Below are 23,277 nucleotides of genomic sequence, written 5' to 3'. Positions count from 1 at the left end.
ATTATTCTACAGCGCATGTGTAGAAAGTCTTTCTTATTTCCAGAGCCTGCATTCAATATTTTCATAAAAGAAATCGTGGTGACAGTGTATATCAGGAAATGAGTCATGTGTTATTTGAAATTCTAAAGACATTTCCCTCCAGAATCAGAGCGACAATAATAATAACAATAAAACATTCACGCACACACAAAACTTCTCTGACAGATGATACGCAAGTTGATGTAAGAGCACAGTCTCTGGCTTGCCAGGTAGACATAAATATCTACAGCATGTTCCCCTCAGTCTCAAACTGGGCCATCTGCAAGATAGGATGGGAAGTGCGTGGGCTCTGCAGTCAGAAAGACCTTGATGCATATCCTGACACTACCATTTTCTAACTGTATGACTTGGGATGAGTTCCTTAAATATGAAATGGCAAGAGTCATAGCTAGCCCACAGGATTGTTAAAAGGGTTAAATGAGATCATGTACGTAAAGCACGTAGTTAAGTGCCTAGTACACTGTATGGTTTCAATAAATCAAAATTCCTTTCCTCCATTTTATTGTCTAAACCATAATAGCTGAATATCTAACTCTATCTTTGTAAATTCTCTCTAGCTTTCTATTCAATTTTCAGCTGTGAACAGAGGAACATGCTTCCTTCATTTCGGAATGACCTTCGGTGCTTCTACTCCTGATTCCAGCACTTCCTTCTGGGAACACAAATCCTATGCCCTCTGTGGCCCTCCATGTCCTTCTCCACTGTCTGTCACCAGATCCAGCCCTTGCAGCATTTTTACCTTGCAGGGTTGCTCCAGGCAGACTACTGGCTAATGCTTTTACTAATAATTATAGTCTTCAGAAGGTCAGGCTTCATGGGGATTGAAAAGGGAGTCTGCACCTAGTAGCAAAAGACTGAAATTTATGCTCGGGCACTATATGTCATGCTTTCTTGTTCCCTATCCGTGTAAGTTAGGAAATATTAGTAAATACTTAGCCAATAGAATTTAATATTCATCTGATTATTTATTGACTGATAATAGGAAAAGAAAGAAATGGCAGGAATACAGGCATAGGGGTCAAAGAAATAAAGAGTTCGAGAGGGAAGAAACATGAAAAAAGCTGGAAAAATAGCAGTGCTAAAGGTGGGGTAGATATGCCTCAGCACGCCATAGGTTTTCAGCAAAACAAAAATAAGTAAAATAAGCAAAAATAAACTCTGTGCCCCAGTTACCCAAATTAGTAAGGGACAGTTTGTGGGCCATGAAATGTTTTATTGTGTATCGCTCTATTTTGCTGGAGTGCGCATGGCTTCCCTTATATTAAGCTAGGTACACACTTAAGGCTTTTTAAGTCCCTCATGGAAACCCTACCCCAGCCACAAGTAATTTCCAGACTTTATTATGGTTCTGTTGGGGGATTCTATATACTTTTCAGCTCAGAAATGATTTCAAGTATCACCGAAACCTCAGCTTCAATGACCTGAATAAAATTTGGAAGGAACCGTGATTTTTCAGGAAACTCCTCAAACGCTGAGCAGCGAATGCAGAGTGTTACTTTATAAATAGGCACCTGCTCATTGAGCAGTAGCAATGTGTATTGGACCGACACAATTGACGCTACTTTTATCCTCATGGTATGCTGGATTGTCTTGGGAAGAAAGTGGACTTTTCCCCCCATTTGTCTTGCCACACGGACACTGTGGAAGCCACCACCCTCCCCCCGCCAACACACACACAGATAAAATTAGTTATAACGTTTGAAGTAGTAGAGTAACCTATATAACCATTCCTGAAAATAAAATTCAGAGTATTTTAGCGAAACCCATTGTGTACGCATGCGCATACATACACATACCCACAGAGTCTTGTGGGCTTATAAAAAGTTTCGTGAGCAGATAAAAGACAAAGGAAAGGAAATGACTCGATAGGGACAATGATCTGATGACTCTTTAACATTTCTGATGCCCTATATACTGTTTTTTTAAAGTTTGATTTTAAGAAAACAATAAAAGGCCAGCACAGTGGCTCATGACTATAAACCTGGCAGGAGAATCCCTTGAACCCAGGATTTCGAGGTCAGCCTGGGCAACATAGGGAGACCCCATCTCTACAAAAATAAAAATAATAGCTGGGCACTGTGCTGCATGCCTTCAGTCCCAGCTACTTCAGAGGCTGAGGCAGGAGGATCACTTGAGCCCAGGAGGTCGAGGCTACAGTGAGCTGTGGTCATGCCACTGCACTCCAGCCTGGGAGACAGAGCAAAATCTTGTCTCAATAAAAATAAAAAAATGATAATAATAACAATAACAATAAAAAGGTAATGCTTGCTGTTCATTGACTGAAGGGGGGCTGTTAGTACAGATTAATGTGAATGCCAACACAATATGTTTCTCAAAGTTAAGTATGAAGTCCTTTTAATGGCTTAAAAAATTCCCTTGGACATGTAAAGATACATGTTTGGATTTCTGAGGGTCCTTGGTCCACAGTTTTAGAGACAATGAGTTCATAAACTAAATTTCATTTTGTGAAACTATCTTTAAATTGGGAATTATCACCAGGAAAAAAATGTGGTCTTTACAACTGGTACCCAAAAAAAGAAGATTATTATTACAATAAAGACAGAATAGAAAATTATTCTTTGTTTTTAATTTGTAATTAATCATGTTTTTAATTTTTCTGTATTTTATGATACTGATATCTTGGGGCCTTGCTAATTCCAGGGAGACTGCCTCTCCGGGGGCCAGCTAATTCCTAGAGATAGCAAAAAAGTTGCCTCCCAGGGCGCCTTTCACATGCAAACTAACCAATTCATAGCCCATACCGCCTCCACCTCCCCACCACCTCCCTTATCTAACTTTTACACACCAAGCCTTCCCCAAAGCACCCTAGGGCCACGCACTGAACTGGAGACTATGCCTATAGCCCAGAGCCCACTGAAATTATTTATTCGAAGCAGCCAACCCTAAACTGCCCACCTTGCCCTGCCCATTTCTTCCTGCAAAAAACAAAAGGCTTTTGCCCATTGTGACCCCTCACTCTTTCTGCCTAACTGTGAGTAAGGCAACCTGTCACCTTGCCATACCTGATTTAAACAAATCCCAGGTACATTTTTGAGCATTCTTAGATTCTCAATCAGAGACCCCAGTTTGAGAGACACTGCTCCAGAACAGCAGTTCTCAAGTGTCTGTGCCCCACCCTCATCCCCCCAAGGACAGTAGCGGCACCTGGCAGCATTGTTAGAAATGCAGCTTGTGGACCGGGCATAGTGGCTGTCACCCAGTGAGCACTTTGGGAGGCCGAGGTGGGCAGATCACCTGAGGTCAGGAGTTCGAGACCAGCCTGACCAACACGGCAAAATCCTGTCTCTACTAAAAATACAAAAATTAGCCGGGCTTGATGGTGGATGCCTGTAGTCCCAGCTACTTGGGGAGGCTGAGGCAGGAGAATCACCTGAACCCAGAAGCAGAGGTTGCAGTGAGCCAAGATCGTGCCACTGCACTCCAACCTGGGGGACAGAGCAAGACTCTATCAAAAAAAAAAAAAAAGGAAAGAAAGAAAGAGAGAGTGAGAGAGAGAGAAGAAAGAAAGAAAGAAAGAAAGAAAGAAAGAAAGAAAGAAAGAAAAGAAAAAGAAAGAAAGAAAGGAAAGAAAAATAAAGGAAGAAAGAAAGAAAGAAAGAAAGAAAGAAAGAAAGAAAGAAAGAAAGAAAGAAAGAAAGAAAGAAAGAAAGAAAGAAAGAAAGAAATGCAGCTTGTGGCAAGGTGCGGTGGCTCACGCCTGTAATCCCAGCACTTTGGGAGGCTGAAGTTGGCGGATCACCTGAGGTCAGGAGTTTGAGACCAGCCTGACCAACATGGAGAAACCCTGTCTCTACTAAAAATACAAAATTAGCCAGGTGTGGTGGTGCATGACTGTAATCCCAACTTCTTGGGGAGGCTGAGGCAGGAGAATCGCTTGAGCCCAGGAGGCAGAGGTTGCAGTGCGCCGAGATCACACCACTGCACTCCAGCCTGGACCTGGGCGACAGAGTAAGACTCCAACTCAAGAAAAGAAAAAAAGAAATGCAGCTTGTTAGAACTGGTCCAGACTTACCACTGAATCTGAAACTCTGGGAGGTGGTGTCTAGCGATAAACCCTCCAGGGGCTTCTAAAACACGCTCCAGTTAGAGAAACTACTTCCTAGATTCTCATGGTGATCCTTCATGAAGGTTTGGTTTTTAATATATCTTGCCCTTTTTCACTTGAGTTCCTAGGCTCTCTTTTTACTCTCTCCTGCATCTTTTTTTTTTTTTCTGCACCTTTTTGGTAAATTGATAGCTTATCTTTAGAGGTGCAGTCACACACACCCCCTCCCCCACCGTCCACAGACACGAATGCATACCTGATTGCTCCCCTGCCCCATTTTGTCTCTGTTATCTTACGTAAAATGCAGATTCCCAGCATTTTTCCTCTGCCTCATTTGACTGTGTCATCTTAGGCAAAAAAAAAAAGATGCAGATTCACTGAGCCAGACAAAGGCATGAATGACTGTTTTTCCCTACACCCTTCTTACATGAAAATTATGTACTTCTCCATATCCCACCCTTTCCCCTTGAAATTTGGAGCCCTCAAAATTATCTTTGGAGAAAGGCATACACCTGTCTCCTGGGCATGTGTCCTTAACTTTGGCAAATAAGCCTCCTAAAATGATTGAGACTTGTCTCAATCAATCATTGGCTCTAAGTCTTCTTGGACTCAGGCAGCACAGTAATGACAAGAAATTAGGTCTCAAAACTCTAAGTCAGTGCCTAAGTTTCCAATATCTTTTATGCCTTTATACGCTCATTTCTGTCTCACAAATAAAGGCAATTAGCACACTGCTCAAACTGAACCCTTCCTAAAACTTGGAAACTGTAAGACGTTTTCATGATATCATTTCATGTTAGCTGTCAAAAACACCAAAGCAAAATGTATATTTTAAAAAATGTAATCTTAAAGACCAGGCCCAGTGGCTCATGCCTGTAATCCCAGCACTTTGGGAGGCCGAGGTGGGCAGACCACTTGAGGTCAGGAGTTCGAGACCAACATGGTGAAACCCTGTCTGTACTAAAAATACAAAAATTAGCCAGGCGTGGTGGCATATGCCTGTAATCCCAGCTACTCGGGAGGCTGAGGCAGAAGAATCTCTTGAACCCAGGAGGCAGAGGTTGTGGTGAGCTGAGATAGCACCACTGCACTCCAGTCTGGGTGACAGAGTGAGACTCTGTCTCAGAAAAATAAATAAATAAAATGTAATCTTGAAAATAGTTCCATAATCATTTTCAACCAAGTGAGTGGTAATTCTCTCTCTTCCCAAATGCTGAAAAATTATCCACAGTGAGCCGCTACAGTTTAATAAGGTAGCGTTATTCAAATTAATGTGATGTTACCTATTTCCCACAAATAGAATAAGTTTTCTTTTCCTTGCTTGCAGAGATGAATGCTTAAACTTTTCTTCCATGTGTAGTAGCACCACAGGCTCCAGTTTATATGCTAGGTAAACAAATCAGCATGTGAAGGCCTCACGCAGAAAAACCACAAATATTTCCTAATCATTATCGCTGTCCCGCCTTATTTATTTGGATCCTAGTACAAGAATCATCATTTTAAAAGCCTTCAAAATTTTGCTAAGGGGGCTCAAATGCTAGCAGAAGCATGACGATTCAGGGAGAGGGGAATAGAACTGAGGCACGATTTTGAGGAAGGAGACCTGAGTCCATCCCAACTCTGCCAAAAGCCCATTGTGGGACTGCAGAAAAGTTACTTAACCTCTCAGGCCGACATTTTCAACTCTTCTCGTTTTAGATAATGTCTAAAATCAACTGAGTCCCCTTGGTCCAAAGCTTCCATGATACAAACAGAGTTTGATATCTTCTCCTTGCCCCATTCCAAGACTTTAGTCAACTTTGAGAAGACTGTAGTTTTCTATAGTCTTCTATAGTCTGGCGCCAGACTGGGTGGTAATAGTGGGGTTGTGAATTGCTCCAGAAGTGCAGTAGTCTGGGGTTGCCTCCTGCCCTGGAAGGAACTGACCATTCATCACTCTGCAAGCTCCTTCTCAGGCAGCCCACTTGTGATTCTAGATTACTTGCCCTACGACAAGCCTCTGGCTGACATTCCTTCAGAGGGAGGAGCATGGTTTTGCTTCACAGTGTGATGAAGTTAAATTCTACTCCTAAAACAGTGGCTCTTAACCTTGGCTGCACATTCACGTCACCTAGGGGAACTTTACAAAAATACCAGTGTCACAAACGACCCCATTAAAAAGCGGGCAAAAGACCTGAATAGACACTTCTCAAAAGAAGACATATACACAGCTAACAAGCATATGAAAAAAATGTTCAACACCACTGATCATTAGAGAAATGCAAATCCAAACCACAGTGAGATAGCATCTCACACCAGTCAGAATGGCTATCATTAAAAAGTCAAAAAATAATAGATGCGGGTGAGGTTGTGGAGAAAAGGGAATGCTTATACACTGCTGGCAGGACTGTAAATTAGTTTAGCCATTGTGGAAAGCAATATGGCAATTTCTCTAAGAACTTAAAACAGAATTGCCATTTGACCCAACAATCTTATTATTGGGTATATCCCCAAAAGAATATAAATCATTCTACCATAAAGACACATGCACACGTATGTTCATCGCAGCACTATCCACAATAGTAAGGACATGGAATCAACCTAAATGTCCATCAGTGGTAGACTAAAGAAAATGTGGTACTATACACCATGCAATACTATGCAACCATAAAAAAGAAAGAGATCACGTCCTCTGCAGCAACAAGGATGGAGCTGGAGGCCATTATCCTAAGCAAATTAATGCAAAATCAAATACTATATACTCTCGCTTATAAGTGGGAGCTAAAAAATGAGAACACATGGATACTAGGAGGGGGACAACAGACACTGGGGTGTACTTGAGGGTAAAGAGTGGGAATATGGAGAGGATCAGAAAAAATACCTATCGAGTACTATGCTCATTACCCGGGTGATGAAATTATCTGTATGCCAAACCTCTATGTCACGCAATTTACCTGCATAACAAACCTGCACATGTACCCCTGATCCTAAAATAAAAGCTAAAAAAAAAAAAAAATCAGTTGTGTAGCTCCAGCTTGCAGAGATTCTGATATTGGTCTAGGGTATGGCCTAGACACTGGGATTTTTAAAATCTCCCAAGATGCTTCCAAATGCAGCCAGATTCCAAAACCACTGCCAAGGGAATGTAGTACACTAATTTGAAAGCCTGGCTACAGATCCCTCTTGAAGATGAATATTAAAACAAAGGTGGAAAGAAGAAAGGATTCACCTGGGAAGAGGATCAGAGGAGAAATGAATGGCTGAAGATGGAAGGACTAGGCAGATACTGAAGGCAGTCTCCACCGTCCTCATAAACAAGTGCCGAGCAAATGCATCCCTACTGGTGAGGTGGCGATTCTGTACAGGCGGCTGACTCCCCAGCTTGGCTTCTGGCTTCCCCAGAGCCCAGGGGACATAGAAGCTAACCCTGTGTAGAGATGTGTCTGTTTTCCATCTGGCTCTCTGCTATCCTTCCCTAGAGACTGCCTGTTATGGGGACAGCCAAGGGGGCACACTTTTCTCAGTGTGCCACAATGGGTTTGGCACACGTCCTCAAGGATGCGTCTGGGCTGAGCAAGGCAGTAGCTGAGCCCCCCTGCGGACCTCCTGATTTGGTAGCCAGTAGACCCTGATCACAAACAAATGATTCCATTTCCTGAGCCTGCACTTTAATTGCCTTTCCTTGCAAAACAGGCTCATAGGCAGTTTAAGCGAATGGATCTGGCAAAGGTGTTTCTTTGGTTGAGGGATTACACTAAAAGCAATTGCCCAAGAATGAAAGTGATAGTATTAGAAACTGACAGGCTCATAAACTTCAGGACCCTCTGACACCTTATTTTGTATAGCACCTCAGAATTTACCAAACACTCCTACATCCTCTAGCTCATTTCATTTTGGTTCAGAGAATCCCATGAAATAAGTAAAGTATTAACCATCTTCTTTGGTATGTAAGGACAGGAAAGCTCAGAGTGGTTTAGTAACTAGCCCAAGGTGTTACAGCCATTATGCTGGTTCTGGACCTACTTGCTCTCAATTTACTTTTGTATCGTTTTCCAGTTCCACTTTGTAGGACAGGAGGGTTGACCCCTGCAGGCCAATTTTCTGAGTAAGCTCCTGTGTCCGCTGCCTGGGTGCAGCCAATGGAAGGAATGGTTCGGAGGGGAAAGCTAGACCACCCCTCCCTGCCTTTAATGGCTTCTCCCACAGGGGCTATGGCTTTTCCCTTGAAGGACAGACCCGTCCTGGTGACAGCTTTCGTTGGTTGACTCCTGTTCCTCAGTGCCTGTGTCATGGGCTCCTCCCCTTCTCCCTCTGTTTTTGTGGCTTCCTGCTGTTGCTAATCTCTGAGTTGCCAAGTGGCCTGTTTGGCTTCTCAGCAATTCCTTTACCTGAATAACCAGCTTCCTGCATTAAAGTGCTCTGGGTTAAACACTCAAGAGGGTTCTGTTTACTGGCTAGACTCTGTATCAGGCAGGATCCTGGCAGGAAACAGATGGCACGCTCAACAGGGTAACCAAAGGGAGTTGAATGAAGAGACTGTTTACATTGATGTGGGCAGGCTGATAGAGTATGGTGGGGAATTGCTGTGGCCTTTCCTTCCCTGGGCCAGCAAGGGCAAGGGGAGGCAGTAAGGATTATCAGAGAAGATGAGACCTGCAGTCTTGGAAGAGGGGCTTCCTGGCAGAGCTGTGGCTATAGACACTGGAACAAAGGAACTGTCAAAATCACATCTTACCAGGGAGGGAGAGATAGAAGGTGGAGAATAAATACACCTTTCTCTCCTCCCACCCTCCTGTCTCCAGTTGGTGCCTCCCATTGACCAAACTTAATAAAAAGCCCTAGGCCAAGGGTGATGCAGTCCATAAAGGTTAGTCTCCAGGGACCCAGTCAGGGCAAAAAACGAGAGGGAAGATCTGTGTGTGTACATGTACATGTGTGCATGCATGTGCGCATGTCTTTGTTGAGGGAAGCAAGGAACAAATGGAGGAAAAAACAGCTTGACTCCGACAAATATAGCCAATAAAAGGCTGGGTTAGGACAAGCATGCTGTTATTCTAATGTCAGATCCCAAATTTATTCTACTTCACCAGGTCGATTTGACACAAGATAAATATGACGCATAAATCCTTACCTTTGTTTCTGTTGATTTTTATTGCACAGAATGTATTCAGTATTTAGGCAATTTAAGCTTTTCGTTATGTATTTTAATTGGCAAAGTAAAATTGTATGTTTTTGTATGGGACAATGTGATGTTTCGATATATGCGTACAATGGGGAATGATTAAATCAAGCTAATTGACATATCCGCCACCTCACATATTATTTTTTGTGATGAGAACATTTGAAATTTACTCTTTCAGCAAGTTTGAAATATATAATACACTATTATTATTATCATTATTGTTTTTTTGAGACGGAGTATTGCTCTGTTGCCAGGCTGGAGAGGTGCAACGACGAGATCTCAGCTCACTGCAACCCCTGCCTCCCGGGTTCAAGTGGTTCTCCTGCCTCAGCCTCTTGAGTAGCTGGGATTACAGGTGCATGCCACTATGCCCGGCTAATTTTTGTATTTTTAGTAGAGACAGGGTTTTGCCATGTTGGTGAGGCTAGTCTCGAACTCCTGACCTCATGATCTGCCCTCCTTGCCTCCCCAAGTGCTGGGATTACAGGGGTGAGCCACCACACCTGGCCATAATACACATTATTAGCCATAGTTACCATACTGTACAAGAAATCTAAAAACCTAATTTCTTCTGTCTGAAACTTTGTACCCTTTAATCAACATCTCCCCAATACCCCTCACCCCCAGATCCTGGGAACCACCATTCCACTCTCTCTTCTAAGTTCAACTTTTTTTAGATCCTACGTGTGAGTGAGATCATGAGGTATTGGTCTTTCTGTGCCTGGCTCATTTCACTTAACATAGTAACCTCCAAGTTCACCCATGTTGCCACAAATGACAGAATTTTCTTCTTTTTTAAGGTTGAATAGTATTCCATTTTGTGTATATACCACATTTTCTTTATCCGTTTATCTACTAATGGGCACTTAGGTTAATTTCACATCTTGGCTTTTGTAAATGATGCTGTAATGAACATAGCCAGTTCAAACGTTTATCTGTTACTTTGGGGTGCTAAAGACTTCTCTGGGCACCGTGCCTTTAGAAGGAAGATTTATCTGGCCGGGTGCGGTGACTCACGCCTGTAATCCCATCACTTCGGGAGGCCGAGGCGGGCAGATCACAAGATCAGGAGACTGAGACCATCCTGGCCAACATGGTGAAACCCTGTCTCTACTAAAAATACAAAAATTAGCTGTGCATGGTGGCACATGCCTGTAATCCCAGCTACTCTGGAGGCTGAGGCAGGAGAATCGCTTGAACCAGGAGTCGGAGGTTGCAGTAAGCTGAGATAATGCCGCGGCACTCCAGCCTGGCAACAGAGTGAGACTCTGTCTCAAAACGAAAAAAAAAAAAAAAAAAAAAAAAGAAGGAAGATTTATTAAGGCGACACTGATAGATCTCCTAAGAATAATCTTGTTCTGAATGAAGAGATTTTAGATAATTCTGACTTTTCTCATTGTGTGTGTGTGTGTATGTGTGTGTGAGAGAGGCTTTCGTTGTTTCTAATGAGCAAGTAATTTCACAATGTAAAAAATTGTACTGTTTTAATTTCAGGCTTTAGAAAAGGATGATTTTTTCAGGACAACTAAGCCTTCAACCCTCCAAACTCATTTTCTTGATTACTGACAATATTCCTGAGTTTCTACAAATAGGGAACTTCCTTGTTTTACAGACAAGGAAGCCTGAGCCCAAAGGAAAGTGGCTTGTCCCTAGTGTCCCTGCTGGTTGGGGACAGAGCTGGGACTAGACCCAGGTCTCCTGCCTCCCTCCTGCACCAGTGCCCTTTCTGACCAGCCGCAACTTTGCAACACTGTCCAGCTCACAGAGAAGACCGATTTTGCCTCTGCAAAAACAATATTCATTGCCTTTCCCCCTGAAAGCTTCTGTTAGACTAATAGCCCCTTAGATAGAAGAAGCAAAGGGAGGGCAAGGGAGGAGGTGGAGGGTGAGCTGAAACTGGCTGGAAGAAGAGGCAGAGGCAGGGCTGACAACATGGGAATGAGGGGGTAGCTTGAAGAGAGCCGGCCGGAGGAGGATGAGGGCTCAGTGACCCACACACATAAAAATAAGTACAGAAGAGAGTGACCTTCCATTGCTGTTCCCATGGCAAATGCATCTGACTGTTTTGTTTTTTTTTTTTTTAACTAAAAGTAACATCTGAGGAGTCATGATGGGCTGGGGTTTTGCCAGGCTCAAAGTGCTTTATTGGTTTCTGTACGCTGCAAGGTCGCTCTCCCCTCACTGAGCAGCAGGAGCCCTTTATAGACACATGCTTTGTCTCAAGAGGAATGCACGGTTAAAATGGACCGCTTAATGTTCTAGACTAGAGTGAATCTGGTAATGTCTGAAAAAATGCCAGAGAATGTGCCTTAGAATTTCACTCGGGCCCATTTGAATCCTTAGCATTTATGTGGTCTGAGAAGTCAGTCCACCTTTGAGTGTCTTACCTGTGTGGCTGGGCTGGGTTGTCTTCTTAAGTGGCAGAAAGCCGAGAGTAACCTTGGAGCAACTGAAGAAAATGAAACATGGAGGAAGTGCACGACATCATGGAAAGAAAATCAGGCTGGGCATGGTGGCTCATGCCTGTAAGCCCTGCACTTTGACAGGCCGAGGTGGGAAGATGGCTTGAGGCCAGGAGGTCTTGAACTCCTGGAAACATAGTGAGATCCTGTCTCTACTATTTCTACTACTACTAATAAGGAACCAGTGAGCCCCACTGCTTGTTAAAGCTCTGCTCACAGCCCACAGCAGTGATCACTCCGTATCTAGAACCGTGACACACCACAAAATAGTCTAGTGGCTATGAACTGAAGCAGGGGAAATTTCCCAAGTAGACAAATACGTTTCATACACTTTTCTTTCCCTTTCCACTTGTCTTTCCCCGTCACACTCTGTGAATGTCTCCACCATCTCCTGCTGCCTGGACCCGTTGAAGCCTCCCCATGGGCAACCTGCCCCTGGAACCCTCTCCCCAAGTTTCAAATGACCCTCTTCTCAACCTTAAAGTAGACTTGACTTGCTCTCCCTTGGAAGTGCACTTTAGAATTCTGTCTTGGGGCCGGGCACGGTGGCTCACACCTGTAATCTCAGCATTTTGGGAGGCTGAGGCAGGTGGATCACCTGAGGTCAGGAGTTCGAGACCAGCCTGGCCTACAGGGTAAAACCCCGTTTCTACTAAAAATACAAAAATTAGCCAGGTGTGGTGGTTGTGCGCCTATAATTGCAGCTGCTCAGGAGACTAAGGCATGAGAATAGCTCAAACCCAGGAGGCAAAGGCTGCAGTGAGCCAAGATGGTGCCACTGCACTCCAGCCTGGGTGACAGAACAAGACTGTCTCAAAAAAAAAAAAAAAAAAAAAGATTCTGCTTTGGGCCTCAAGAACACATGATGATATTATCTCTACATTCTGCTCTGCTGTTCCTCATTTTCTTCTGTTTTTATACTATGTTCTCGGAACCTGTTCTAATAATTATAACCGATAAACTCAAGCCGTGAAGATTCTGGACCACCCCGACATAAGATGCTCTCAAATGAGATCAGAACAGTAATCACAGCTAAGCCTCTGGAATCTAGAGGCCTATCAGGAGCTAATGTTTCCAAGCATAAAAGAGATAATGATTTTGATGTGGATGCTTTACCCTGACCCTGGAAAGTTCTGTATGGAATGATCCCCAGAATTATTGCTGGCATTGATTGAAACAACAGATCAGATATCTTACAATGTTCATCTTCATGAAATTGTTCAACTTCAGTGAGGAGACTAGAAAAGTTGAAGAACGCAATGGTTGGTTGGTTCCGAAGTGAAAACCAGTCTCAATCATTCCTCAACAAACTAAAAATAGAGCTACCATATGATCCAGCAATTCCACTGCTGGGTATATACCCAAAAGAAAGGAAATCATTATATCAAAGAGATAATCAATGATACTTGATTACCCAGTACATGCAGAAGAGCATTGACCATCTCCCTCCCTTTTTCTTCAATCATTACTGCATTTCAGGGATCATGAGATGATTTACTAAGAGCTGTTCACCTTTGGTTTTATGTTCTCAGGGAAAATGGATTGGAAAGCATTTGAAGAAATATGGCTTATAGGTAAACAATTGTTTGTAATATATTCTTCAGGAGGAGAAAACTTACCATCTTTAATGTCAACTTGGAGGCAAATATTTAGCATTCCAAAATGTTCCTATAGTGGTGGCTTTTAAAAAGTGGAAATAATGTGAATATGTCCTACTAGAGCTGAAATTTAGAAAAAAGAAAAATCATACAAATAAAAAATCTAAGACAGTGATTGTCTGAACTACAACTTGCATTTGATCTGATTGAAATGATCTGTCTTGTTGTACCGGTGAGATAATACAATGTTCCTTTCCTCACTATTCATTTGGTGCTGTAATTAAGGTAGGACTGAATAGTGTTGGGTGGAAGCTTACTATTGTCAATGCTTTCATGATGAGTCTGTGGGAAATATGAACCACAGTATAGCCTGGAAAAAGGCAAACGTGACTTTAACAGATTGGAAACATTAGTGATGGATGAAAGGACAATTGGTTTCCAATTATGCCTGGTTGTACTCATTTCTGTTTTCACTGATTGTGACAAATATATACTATAGGATTTGGTGGGAAGCACTTCGTTTTTTTTTTTAGCTCAATAAATAAATATACAGTATTTAATGGGGAATGTTTCTTTCTTACAAAGTCCCCAAATTAAAATTCACTCAGTTCATTAACAACTTGGAATTTTATCTTGTTCTGGTTATGACAACGTCACAGGCAAGATTAGCTATTTTATCATGGCATTTGGATGGTAAATGTAAGCTTTTTAAAAGTTAGAACTGCACAAAGAAAGCCCTAGTGATTATGAACTGTAATATAGTGAACTTCTGGGGTTTTTTTTTTAAATCACAAATTGTCTTGGTGCATTAGCAATATGTCAGCTGCAATTACAGTGGAAATGGCACCCTGACTTAAAATGAAGTGCTATTTCCTTTCCTTAAAAGATTTACTTGAGTATGAAGAGAGCACACTGTTAAGTACTCTGAGTTTGCATTCAGGTCTGTGAGTTGCCTACTTAATGGATGCCCACACAGCATGTTTTAGCTGTACTTTTCTCTGTCAGTTATGTACAAGTCGTGCTTCCTATATATAGTACTTGATAGTTATTGATTTGCATATAATCTAATATGTTGAATTAATTTTTAAAGTATAAAGTGCATTAATGTAATACTGACAATTAAAAAATAATATCTTGAATTTATATGGCATAAGATTCTTATATGTCTATTTACCTACTGGTTATATTCAGCCAAAACCTGGTCCTCCTCTTCCTGTCTTCTCTAACTCAGTTAATGCCATCACCAACCACCCAGTTTCCCAAGACAAAAGCTGGGCACAAAGATTCTTTTTCTCCCCTTATTGCCTCATCCAGTTCATTATCAAGTCTGATCAATTCTATACCTCTTCAAGATCACTCAGCTGTGTCCTCTTCCCTCCATTTCTGTTGCCACTTTCTTATTTCAACCCAGCACCATCTCATGTCTAGACTCTTGCAAAAGCCTCTTGACTGGTCTCTCTGCCTCCGGGGTTATTCCCACATTGTTCTCCTGTAAATCCAAATTTCTCATCATAGTCCGCCAATTCATAACCTACCTCTTTCTCCTCTCTTGCCTGACATCCTGGGCTAATTCTCCCCACTTCTCATTCCCCCTTACTCCTACTCCTCTTTTTCATGGTTTTGGTGAAATGAGCCCTCCTCCTGGAAACCATCCTTCTCTCTTTCCCTTCACCCCAGGACTTCCTTCGCCCACAGGTAGCATTTGTTACACTGTGCTGTAATTGCCAATTTACTTGCCTGACTTACAAACTAGATTATGAGCACCTTGAAGGGAAAGAGTGGGTTGTTTTGTAGTTTGTATTTCTGGGGCCCAGCACATCTCTTATCATTTTGAGTGTGTAATAAATATTTGCTTAATAAGCAAATGAATACCCAGTATACTTCATCCATAATGTTCCCTGTTTGCTACCTTTAGGTTAGTGTGACACAAAAATAAATAAATAGGCTGGGCATGGTGGCTCACGCCTGTAATCTCAGCACTTTGGGAGGCTGAGGGGGGCGGATCACTTGAGCTCAGAAGTTCCAGACCCATCTGGGCAACATGATGAAATCCCATCTCTACTAAAAGCACAAAAATTAGATGGGTGCGGTGGCACATCCCTGTGGTCTTAGCTACTGGGGAGGCTGTGGTGGGAGGATTGCCTGAGCCTGGGGGGAGGAGGTTGCAGTGAGCCAAGATCATGCCACTGTACTCCAGAGGAAGACCTCGTCTCAAATAAATAAATAAATAAATAATAAATAAATAAATAAATAAATAAATAAATAAGTAAAGTCTCTGCCCCTGGTTCTGGCACAGAGCTTCTAAAACCCTTGTAATTTCCTGAGCCATGGGGTGCTAGGTGCATCCTTTGTTCCAATATTTGGTCTTTGATCCTGGTTCCTGACACAAAGGTCCTAAATCCCTTGGAATTTCCTGGGTGATAGGAGTATCTTTTGATCTCATGAGGTGACTCTTGGTGAGTTCCTGGTTGGGAGTTGGTTGCCAGAAAAAACCAAGCCATGATTAGATGCTTGGAACCTTCAGCCTTACCCCCATCCTCTGGGGAGTGCAGAGGGCCTGGAGATTGAGTTAATAATCAATCATGTCTACATGATGAAGCCACCATTAAAATGCCTAAGGTATATGGCTCAGAGAGCTCCTGGATTGGTGAACATATCCACATGCTGGGAAAGTGGCATACCCCAACTCCCACTGGGACAGAAGCTCCTGTACTCAGTTTCTTCCAGATCTCACCCTATGTACCCCTTCGACTGGCTGTTCCTCTGTATCCTTTATTATATCCTTTATAATAAACTGGTAAATGTAAGTGGTTCCTTGAGTTCGGTGAGCTGTCATAGCAAATTATTATTGTTATTATTTGAGATGGAGTCTTACTCTGTCATAGCAAATTATTATTATTATTATTTGATTTGGAGTCTCACTCTGTCACCCAATCTGGAGTGCAGTGGCATGATCTCTGCTCACTGCAACCTCCCAGGTTCAAGCGATTCTCCTGCCTCATCCTCTTGAGTAACTGGGACTACAGGTGCATTCCACCACTCCTGGCTAATTTTTTCTTATTTTTTAGTAGAGACGGGGTCTCACCATGTTGGCCAGGCTGGTCTTGAACTCCTGACTTCAAGTGATCCGCCCACCTCGGCCTCCCAAAGTGCTGGGATTACAGGCATGAGCCACCGCGCCCAGCCTATAGCAAATTATTGAACCTGTGGGAACCTTCAATATGTAGTCAAGTTGGGTAGAAGTATGGGCCATCTGGGGACCCATTTCTCATGATTGGCATCTGAAGTGGGGGCAGTTTTGTGGGACTGAGCCTTCAACTATGGTGTCTGCACTAACTCCAGGTGGTTAATGTCAGAATTTAATTGTAGGATACCCAGTTGGTATGCAGAGAGTTGAAGAACTGGTTGGTGTTGAAAAACCTTTCACACATCAGTATCAGAGTGAAGTGTGAGAGTAAAGAATCAGGGTTTCCCTTTTTAGTAAGTGCAAACTTGTTCTAAAGTGAAGGCAAAGTTGACAGGACAAATGGTGTTGGGTGCATGTTGGGAGACAATTCTCCACAGGTCTTTGGTGTTTCCGCACATCTTACAAGCAGAGGCACTGACTGCTTTTGTTCCAGACTAACTTTTCCAGAATATTTATATAGCAAACAGCCTTAGAAGATAGAAACAATGTCTCCCTTCAGAGCAAAGGGCAGGTTTTTTGATTGTCCCATTATAGCAAAGATAATATCTCCCTCTAGAGCAGGGGTGTCCAATCTTTTGACTTTCCTGGGCCACATTGGAAAAAGCAGAAATGTCTTGGGCCACACGGAAAACACACTAACACTAACCACAGCTGATGAGCAAAAGAAAAAAAAAATCACAAAAAGCCCTCAAGTTTTAAGAAAGTTTATGAACTTGTGTTGGGCCACATTCAAAGCTGTCTCAGGCTGCATGCAGTCCATGGGCCGTGTGCTGGAAAAGCTTGCTCTAGAGCAAAGGTCAAGTATGCTTACTGACCATTATAAAAGATATGAGCTCCCTAAGCTTGGGGTCCCACTCCTATAATGCAACCCACACATGTGCAGGTGTCATCTGATCCTCTTTGTGTTGCCCTGTAAGAATTAGGCTTAGGGAAGCAGCACAAATACTGATGCTCTGGCTACTGCTATTGCTGTGAGGAATGAACTGTCCTTATCCTATGTCTCTAACCCCAGAGTCTCATGTCTTCACTAGCATCTATAAAACTGTGCTAAGCTAACTTGTTTGTTTCCGAGTAAAATCTTATGGACTGGATAAAGAAAATGTGGTACATATACACCATGGAATACTATGCAGTCATAAAAAAGAACGAAATCATGTCCTTTGCAGGGACATGGATGGAGCCAGAGGCCAGTATCCTTAGCAAATTAATGCAGGAACAGAAAACTAAATTCCAAATACTTCCACTTATAAGTGGGAGCTAAATGATGAGAACACATGGATACATAGAGGGGAATGACACACACGGGGGCTTATAGGAGGGTGGAGGTTGGGAGGAGGAAGGAGATTAGGAAAAATTACCAGTAGAGACTAGGCTCAATAGCTGGGTGATGAAATAACTGTACAACAACTCCCATGACACAAGTTTACCTGTGTAACAAACCTGGATATCCTGCACATAAACCCATGAACTTAAAATAAAAGTTAAAAAAAAATCTTAGACCTTTCACAGTTCTTGAAGGTACTAACTTGGGAGAACATAATCTATAGACACATTTGTAGCCAGGATATCAAGTTTCCTAGAAAAGGTAGAATTGTCAGTATGTGTCATGACAGTGGTCATGATCATATATTGGGAATATGAGTTTGATCATATGAAAAAAATAAGTTGCCTGATTAACCTTACAGACCACCTTCCTCAGAGGCTAAGCAGGCAACATAATTGAGTGATATGGGCTGAGATGAAATCATCTACACAGTCCAGCCAATTGTTGCCTCAATTAAATGAGGACCACTTTTTAGCAGATCTTCCAAGTGAATGAAGCCTGAAATACAGATTTTTATGTGAAAGTCCCAATTAATAACGGTTGAAGACTAATTTACTTTTTAAATAACATGCTTTACATTAAGCTAAACAAAAACCCACTGCTATGTACCACTTCTGCATCAGACAAATGGAAAATTGCCCAGGTCTCTTAAGTCCCTGCCCACAGGAAATAAGCAAGTGGAAATTAAGGCCCATATACAGCCACCAATCAAGCCAAGGTAGGCCAGGACCTGCATCTTAACTCCTTGTCTCCATGATAAGACCATAAGAATACTCATCCTCCTCTTTCCTCTTCCACATACGGTCTCTTGTTGCTCGCTTCCTTCGTACTCATCTTTCTCTAATTATAGCCTTTATTTGTGTTTATATACCCAATTTCACCCATGTTAATTCATGATGTTTTCAAAAAAATCATTAAGACAGAATCATAAATAATAATATCTAACATTTGCTGAGCACTTAATTGTGTATGAAGCACTATAGCAAGCAATTTGCATACATTATTGTCTTAGTTTGGGGTGTATAACAAAGTGCCATAGACTGGGTAGCTTATAAACAACAGAAATTTACTCTCACAGTGCTGGAGGTTAGAAATAGATCAGGCATGGGTTCTGGGGAGGGTCCTCTTCCTGGTTGCAGACTACTGATTTCCCCTTGTAGCTTCACATGGCAGAAAGAGAATTAGAGAGCTCTTTAGGGACTCTTTTATAAGGGCACTAATCCGTTTCATGAGGGCTTCATCCTCAGGACCTAATCCCCTCCCAAAGGCTCATCTCCTCATACCATCACAATGGAGGTTACGATTTCAACATCTGAATTTTGGGGGGACATAAACATTTAGTCCATGACACTTAACTCATTTAAGTCTCATAACAATCCTTTTGGCATAGTGTCCCTATTTTACAGTTGAGAAAAAAATAGTTTGGGAAGGTGGTTGCTGAGGGCTGGAGATGGGAGGGAATGAGAAATTCTTGTTTAATGCATATCAAGTTTCAGTTTGGGTAAATGAAAAGAGTTCTGGGAATTCATTGCACAACCATGTGAACACACTAAACACGATTGAACTGTACACTTAAACACGGTTAAAAGGGTACTATGGTAGTTGCATAGTTCAACAGATTGAATCATCAAGAGATTTAATATTTGTCTGATATATCTGGGACAATTTTTTTAATGATTAAGAAGGTAAATGTTATGTTATCTGTATTTTACCACAATTTTTTTGTTTGTTTGTTTTTTGAGACAGAGTTTCACTCTTGTTGCCCAGGCTGGCGTGCAATGGTGCAGTCTCAGCTCACTGCAACCTCTGCTTCCCGGGTTCAAGCGATTCTCCTGCTTCAGCCTCCTGAGTAGCCGGGATCACAGGCATGTGCCACCATGCTTGGCTAATTTTGTATTTTTATTAGAGATGGGGTTTCTCCATGTTGGTCAGGCTGGTCCCGAACTCCCAACCTCAGGTGATCTGCCTGCCTCAGCCTCCCAAAGTGCTGGGATTACAGGCGTGAGCCACCGCGCCCAGCCTTACCACAATTTTTAAAATAAATAAATACTCCTTACAAGTTAAAAAGGCTGGAAGCATCTACAGCAAAATGGGAGCAATGATTATATTTAGAGAACACAAATGGAACAGTTGTTGTATTTAGAGGTACTATTGGGGTGCATCTTATCTGGTGCACCTTTCTCTATTTACAAATTTACAATATAAACATAAAAATAGTTGAGGGGGATGAAAGGGTTGATACTGTGTGAAATGCCCCACAGGGTACACCAACATGTCCATTTCTGGAACCGTCTTCTCATTTGTTTCCCAACTCCTGCTGTGCCCTCCACATCGCTGTTCACAACCAGCCATCTGGGTAGGTTGATTGGCTTTCTAATGACTGTTGGTCTACAATAGCCCAGAAGAAATAAAGTTGTTGTTGTTACTTTTAGCAATCTAGAAGCCCATTTAACAATCCAACTTATGTAATCTCTTCATGTCCAGTAGCTAAGGGTCACGGCTCTGGGCTTTTTTGTCCCCACTTTGCTCAGGGCCCTACAACTCTGTCCCCACAAACAATCAAATAATATACTTTGGCCAGGTCCACAAATATATATTGAGCAATGCCTATCCACAAAACAGGAACCAAGAGTGTTTCCTGAGGCAAACTCACATGTCTTTTGGGAGGTCGCAGGGGGAGTCCTTTGGCCCCCCTTCCTTGGGTTCCAGATCAAGATGAAAGAGACAAGCCCAAGCTATGGCTGTGAGATCACAGATTGCCCTGTGGGTGATGCTGAAAATGCTGGATACGAGAGGAAGAGAAATCCTAATAACTTTGTAGACCAGACTCATCTCATATTAATGAGAGGTTCCTACGTTTGGCAGGCATTGGCCAATTTAGGTTAGAGCTTGGGATTTCAGCTTCCAATGTGTATGTATACATAAGGATCATTAGGTAATAAGTGCACGTAAGAAAGTATTATTGCAAGGTGGAGGAAACTATTGCAATAGGGAGGATGCTCCTGATAATAAGATCTGCAAGAATCCCCCATAAAAATGTATTTTAATACATGCAGTTTATCAGCATCACATACTGTCCAGAATTATCTAAAATTATGTTATTGTCAATCTTTGTAACATACCTATGAATATGTTTAATCACACAGTTGAAAGGTTTGAGGTATATGAAGATAATGAGATGTGTCCAAAACTCTCTCTTATTCAGCAATAGATCAGAGGATGGAATTTAAGCTTTCTTACTAATATTTAGAACACACCGGTCGGGCATGGTGGCTCATGACTATAAGGATTGCTCGAGCCCAGGAGTTTGAGATCAGCCTGGGACACATGGCGAGACTCCATCTATACAAAAAATACAAAAATTAGCCAGGTGTGGTGGCGTGCCTGTGGTCCCAGCTACTTGGGAGGCTGAGGCAAGAGAATCACTTGAGCCCAGGAGGTTGAGGCTGCAGTGAGCTGTGTTTGCACCACAGCACTCCAGCCTGGGTGACCCAGGAAGACCCTGTTTCAAAACAAACAAACAAACAACAACAACAACAACAATAAAAACCACACACATACACTGAATAGAACAGAGGGGAGATAGCCAGATTTGGTAGCATTAAAAATTGAGACAATGCAACAGTGCTAAAATCTCTTGCTCTAGATACCTGATATTATGCTATTATATTTGAGTAACTTTATCTTTCCAGGAGAGTCTCAAATTTAAATATTCTGTCCTGCTCTCAGAATATGAATATTTGACTTTATACAATTTTTAGTTTGTTAATACTGTCATAATACCACTGGACTTGTCAAAACGTCTGTATGTATTTCATCGTAACAAACGACAGGCAGCTCTTGTATTGCAAACTGTGCACAGCAATCTTAATAACCAGTAGGAATAATTATAATTGTTCTGTGACCTTGACAAATTATTGTTAAAAACATCAAAATTTATCTTCCTGTCACTTAGAAGTGTATAGGAAAACAGAAATAGTATAATTAATGTTTATTTAGTGCATTGCAATTTAAAACATTAGACACACTGAGAATTAGAGTGTTTCATTTCTTTGTAAAAAGTTATCAAAAGTAGGCCGAGGCGGTGGCTCGCGCCTGTAATCCCAACACTTTGAGTGGCTGAGGTGGGCAGGTCACTTGAGGCCAGGAGTTCTAGACCAGCCTGGCCAACACGGTGAAACCCCATTTCTACTAAAAATGCAAAAATCAGCCAGGCATGGTGGCACGCGCCTGTAATCCCAACTACTCAGGAGGCTGAGGCAGGAGAATCCCTTGAACCTGGGAGGCAGAGGTTGCAGTGAGCCGAGATTGCGCCACTGCACTCCCGCCTGGGTGGCAGAGCGAGACTCTGTCTAAAAAAAAAAAAAAAAAAAGTAGTTTGAGCAGTGCTTGCCTCCTTCTTTTCATAGTATAACTTACAACATAGTATAACTTACAAGTGGAGCAAGCACCTTTTCTATTCCTTCGCAAATTGTCATACTCCTTTCTAAGTCTGAATCAGCTTCCAACATTTTGTTCTTTGCAGTATCTCCGGGAGTTCCTTTAATGTGAAGTTTTTGCTGGCATCACTCTCTTGTAGACATCTTTTCAGCACCACCATTTTCCTCATTTGTGAGTTTCATAAGTTCCCCTTCACTAAGTTCCTCTGGCTGCATAAGAATCTCTTGAGAATGGAGGCAGGGTCAACATTCCCACAGTCAGCTTTTTCTTCTATAACTCCATTTATGTTTGATGCAAATTTAACTTCCAGTACAGTAGTTTCCCCTTATCCATGGTTTCACTTTCCATGGTTTCAATTAACTGCAATCAACTGCAGTCAACTGCAGTCTGAAAATATTAAATGGAAACTTACAGAAATAAACAAGTTTTAAATTGCGAATCAAGTTTTAAATGTGTAGCCATCCTACTCCATCCCACCCGGAGGTGAATCATCCCTTTGTTCAGCAGGTCCACGCTGACTTTGACCCATCATCTGTTAGTCACTAGTAATCGTCTTAGTTATGAGATGGAAAAAAATTAGTAGATGGAGAGTTCGGTACTACCTGCAGTTTCAGGCATCCACTGGGAGTCCTGGAAGGTATCACCCTCAGCTAAGTGGGGGCTACTGTACATCTAAACTGTGCAAAGCAAGGACTAACTGTAGCAAAAGCATGCAATTCCATTGCCTCTCACAATTTTGAGGAAACAAGTGTTTTCCCAGGGTTAGTGTCAGAGTTTAATTTGTACAAATAACGATCATGGGATGACCCAAGGTGTCCCTAGAATGCTTACACAAGTGCCCTTCCACCCCGCAGGAGAGGGAAGATGGTTTGGGGTTATGACCAAGGCCCTTAGATACCTGGGACTAAACACTCTTAAGGGAGAGAAAAGCGCCACACTTAAAGCCTGCTCCTGAAAAGACTGGTGGAAATAGGCCAGGCATGGTGGCTCATGCCTATAA

The 23,277-nt window shown here is 42.2% G+C and overlaps 1 long non-coding RNA gene and 1 other non-coding gene across 2 annotated transcripts in view; one reads left to right on the top strand and one right to left on the bottom strand.

The window, feature by feature from the left end:
• LOC144338565 (uncharacterized) overlaps positions 1–23,277 on the bottom strand; it is a 371,807-nt gene that overhangs the window by 322,318 nt on the left and 26,212 nt on the right. The window lies entirely within an intron of this gene.
• On the top strand, positions 19,428–19,495 carry LOC114675243 (small nucleolar RNA SNORD77). Its single transcript, XR_003726330.1, has one exon. It is a non-coding gene; the product is annotated as a small nucleolar RNA SNORD77 (small nucleolar RNA).

This window comes from Macaca mulatta, chromosome X (genome assembly GCF_049350105.2).
Source record: "Macaca mulatta isolate MMU2019108-1 chromosome X, T2T-MMU8v2.0, whole genome shotgun sequence".
NCBI classification, from domain to species: domain Eukaryota; kingdom Metazoa; phylum Chordata; class Mammalia; order Primates; family Cercopithecidae; genus Macaca; species Macaca mulatta.
Note: the sequence above shows the minus strand (reverse complement) of the source record. Positions and strands in the feature narration are given on the sequence as shown.